Below are 4,644 nucleotides of genomic sequence, written 5' to 3' on the forward strand. Positions count from 1 at the left end.
ATGTTCACAAATATTTATCCACCTCCTCCTGGCTCGGGCTTTTCCTCCTCACCTTTGCCCCATGCTGACAAAACGGCCATCGCCCTTTGTAGCTACTGCTTTTCCTGCCCTGTATCCCTGTTACCCTAAGATTTCTCTAGGCCTAAACCTAGATCGGGAAAAATTCCTGTCTCTTCTGGGGAAGCAGGGAGGCAAAAGGCAGGGACACCAATGATATCTGGGCAGGAGACCCCAAAATAGTTCTTACTCAATGGGCTTACCGGGTAGAAAAATGAGAAAATAGAACCTATTGGCAAGCCAGACCAAATCAGAGCAACTTTTGTTTTTACCGTGTCATTCTTGCGCAATACGCTACTTAAACACATTTATTACTCTGATAGTACTTTTTTTTTCAACTTCATTTTTGTTTTTTTTAATTTTAGAGCACATGAGCAACAGAGAGAGGGGCAGAGGAAGAGAGAGAGAATCTTAAGCAAGCTTCACACTCCTCACAGAGTCTGACGTGGGACTTGATTCCACGACCGTGGGATCATGACCTGAGCCGAAGTGAAGTTAGATGTTCAACTGAACTGAGCCACCCAGGTGCCCCCAGAAATTCAATTTTCAAAAATGTATTTCTCTATCTTCTTATGAAATTACATAATTCATCATCTATGTATACTACCTGCTTTTGATCTGTGTACAGATAAGAGTAAGTACTTAGTTATCTCTCAAACTTTGTGCATTTACTGAGCAATTTCTCGGTCACTATGTGTGTGAAAAGCAGTCTCCTCACTGAGTAATGAAGAAAAAAATATATTGCTCTTTTCACCAGTGCATTCCTGTGAGAGTGAATGGGGTTAAGGGAAAAACATACAAATGAATACTTTTCTAACCCCCCAAACTGGAGGATTAAATGTGTGCTCTGGCTCATAAGATAATACTCAACATACACATTATTTTGATTTCTTTATGAACACTAGCAATACAAAGGGAAGTGATCAGCCCCAAAATATACAAAACAAGGGAAAAAATCTTTTTATTACTTTTTATAATTTTTAAAAATAATTTACAACCAGGTTACTTAGCACATGGTACAACAATGATTTCAGGAATAGATTCCTTAAGCCCCTTACCCATTTAGCCCATCCCCCCTCCCACAACCCCTCCAGTAACCCTCTGTTTGTTCTGTATATTTAAGAGTCTGTTTTTCCCCCTCCCTGTTTTCATATTATTTTTGCTTCCCTTCCCTTGTGTTCATCTGTTTTGTATCTTAAAGTCCTCATATGAGTGAAATCATATGATATTTGTCTTTCTCTGTCTAATTTCACTTAGCCTAATACCCTCTAGGTCCATCCACGTAGTTGCAAATGGCAAGATTTCATTCTTTTTGATTGCCGAGTAATACTCCATTGTGTAGATAGATAGATAGATAGATAGATAGATAGATAGATAGATATACCACATCTTCTTTATCCATTCATCCATCGATGGACATTTGGGCTCTTTCCATACTTTGGGTATTGTTGATAGCACTGCTGTTAACATTGGGATGCCTGTGTCCCTGTCAAACAGTATACCTGTAACCCTTGGATAAATACCTGGTAGTGCAATTGCTGGGTTGTAGGGTAGTTCTATTTTTAATTTTTTGAGGAACCTCCATACTGTTTTCCAGAGTGGCTGCACCAGTTTGCATTCCCACTAGCAGTGCAAAAGAGATCCTCTCTCTGCATCCTCACCAACATCTGTTGTTGCCTTACCCTGATAGTACTTCTTTTTTTTTATCTGTGATTTTGTTTTTAATTATCTTAAGCATTATCACATAATTTACAAATTTGAGCTGATGATATATCTCCTCTACTTTAACCCTTCTAACGAGTTAACAAAAGCACTGTTACCAATCATACATTGTGGTAATTCCACAGTTGTATTTTTGAATAGCTATGTAGAAAGCAATCCTGAATTATAACTTAGTAAAGAATTCACAAGCCAAATCTGCCGCTATAACTTATCACACTGAATTTTATTAAAAAAAATTTTTTTTAACGTTTATTCATTTTTGAGACAGAGGGAGACAGAGCATGAATGGGGGAAGGTCATAGAGAGAGGGAGACACAGAATCTGAAACAGGCTGCAGGCTCTGAGCTGTCAGCACAGAGCCCGACACGGTGTTGGAACTCACGGACCGCGAGATCATGACCTGAGCCGAAGTAGGACGCCCAACCAACTGAGCCACCCAGGCGCCCCAATCATGTTGACTTTTAAAAGCATCTGACCTTACAGATCATCTATAAAATGTGAGAAGTGTTAATATTCTTTATTTAAAATTATACATAGACCACACTAAAATGCCTTTCATTAAGCAAAAGGCAACATTTTAAATGCAGGGAATTTTAATTAAATTGGCATATTTAAGACTAAAAAGATAAAGTGGACATTGCCAGCTTATCTTCAGCCCTTGCCTTTAACAGGCTAACAAACACAACTTGAAACACAGCTGAGTCTTGCTGTTCTGATACAGTGAAGGGATTTCCTCAGTATTTAAATATATTAACATAACCAGTTACATAAATCTAAATATAAAACCAATCTCCTGTAAGTTTAGAGATGTCATTTACCATCTCTGTGAAAAGCTCAACATCTAATCAACCCCAATCATATTTTTCAAAGGAGAAAACAGTGACAGCACTTGCTGAACTAGAATTACTATCAAAGTTCAAAAAGCGAATCGTACTCATTTAACCACAAGCCAATCTTATTTAAATAAGGACTGTCCAAAAGAAATATTCTATCAGCCATTCATGATGTGAATTCTGGTGTATGAGATCAATTTAAACATGGTACACATTAAAAAAGTCATGAGATATTTTTGTTTTGTAATAAATAAGGCAACGGCCAACTATTATTCCTTAGTAGCTTTTTTGAGATAAGCTATCAAGTTCGCTCTTTCCCCTGCCTTCTTAATGCCAGCGAAGATCATTTTTGTTCCAGGGACGTACTTCTTGGGATTCTCCTAATACTCCATCAATGTCTCCTCTCCCCAGGTGATGCCTTTGTTCTTGTTGGCATCCGTGTAAGACAACCCAGGGGCTTGACCTCTTTTTCGCCCAAATAAACCATGGAGATTTGGTCCAGTCTTGTGCTTGCCTCCCTTTTCCACAGTATGGCACTGGGCACACTTCTGAACAAAAATCTTCTTGCCCTTCTCAACATCACCCATTTTTAAATCGCTCTTTGGTTGCGTGCGAAACGAAGGTGCCTGCTCCCAAGCCGGATGTCCAGCTCTCCACCCCGATAGTACTTCTAAGCCTATGTCAGAACTGTAGGCATTGAGCTTCATTTCTCATTTCTAGGGGTCTAGATGAGAAACTATAGTCTGGAAATAGGGAACGATGACATGTGGTGCTTCCTAAAACTGGTACAGAAGTCGCCACATCGTTTTGCCATACAGGTTCCTCTCTGGTGCTATAACCTACCTCTGGCACACAGCCAAGGCATTAGGCCAATGAACAAATCCCTGGTCCCTCCTCCAATTTTACTCCTCTCAGTCCCAGGAGGGGCCCCTAATGAGCAAAAAGAAATCAGAAGGAAAAAGAAAAAAGTTTTCTAGAAGAAGAGGAGTAAGTCTTCAGGGAGCTACCGGGACACAATTCTAAAATTGGGAGGAGGAACTGGATTTAGAGGCATCCAACACTGTCGCCTGAAATTCCTGGACCCTAAATCCATGGAGCACCTCAAGAGTCTGCTGCTTCTGTACAGCCCAGGGGGTTTTTGGATCCTGTCAGATTCTCCCATTCGTGACTTGAGTTCACTCTCTATAACTGGCCCTATCTCCACGTTTAGTTAGTCAGCATCACCATCCTCCTCAATGTGAAAATGACTTTTTGTTGAAATTACCCAAATTTCTAATTCCCATGCCTTGGGAGTGACAGGGGAGACAGACTGAATGTGTAAATACGGTAGGGGGAGGAAAAGTGGTGAGGAGTTTGTCTCCAGACCAAGGAGAAAAATGACAGAAGGATGAAGACACAAGCAGGTTCCCCCAGACTTCCTACGTTTGCTCCTTTCCTTGTCTTCCACCTGTTCCTCATCAAATCCCAACAGGTGTCAGCTGAGATTTTTTTGGTGGTGTTTTAATTAGTAGAGTTTTTTTAAAAAATATTTTTATTGTTTATTTATTTTCGAGAGACAGAGCGCAAGCAGGGGAGAGACAGAGAGAGAGGGACACCCAGAATCCGAAACAGACTCCAGGCTCTGAGCTGTCAGCACAGCACAGAGCCCAACGCCGGGCTCGAACTCACAAACACGAGATCATGACCCGAGCCAAAGTCGAATGCTCAACTGACTGAGCCACCCAGGCGCCCCTAGAGTTTATTTCTTAGAGTAGTTTTAGGTTTGTAGAAAAATTAAGCAGTTGGGGCGCCTGGGTAGCTCAGTCGGTTAAGCGTCCGACTTTGGCTCAGGTCATGATCTCACGGTCCGTGAGTTCGAGCCCCGCGTCGGGCTCTGTGCTGACAGCTCAGAGCCTGGAGCCTGCTTCAGATTATGTCTCCCTCTCTCTCTGACCCTCCCCCGTTCATGCTCCGTCTCTCTCTGTCCCAAAAATAAATAAACATTAAAAAATTAAAAAAAAAAAAAGAAAAATTAAGCAGTAAGTAGAGTCCC

General features: G+C 41.1%; 1 pseudogene; it reads right to left on the minus strand.

Annotated features, from left to right (window-relative positions):
* Positions 1 to 1,750: 1,750 nt before the first annotated feature.
* LOC113602851 (cytochrome c-like) lies at positions 1,751 to 4,094 on the minus strand (annotated as a pseudogene).
* Positions 4,095 to 4,644: the final 550 nt, after the last annotated feature.

This window comes from Acinonyx jubatus, chromosome B4, assembly GCF_027475565.1.
Source record: "Acinonyx jubatus isolate Ajub_Pintada_27869175 chromosome B4, VMU_Ajub_asm_v1.0, whole genome shotgun sequence".
Taxonomy (NCBI): domain Eukaryota; kingdom Metazoa; phylum Chordata; class Mammalia; order Carnivora; family Felidae; genus Acinonyx; species Acinonyx jubatus.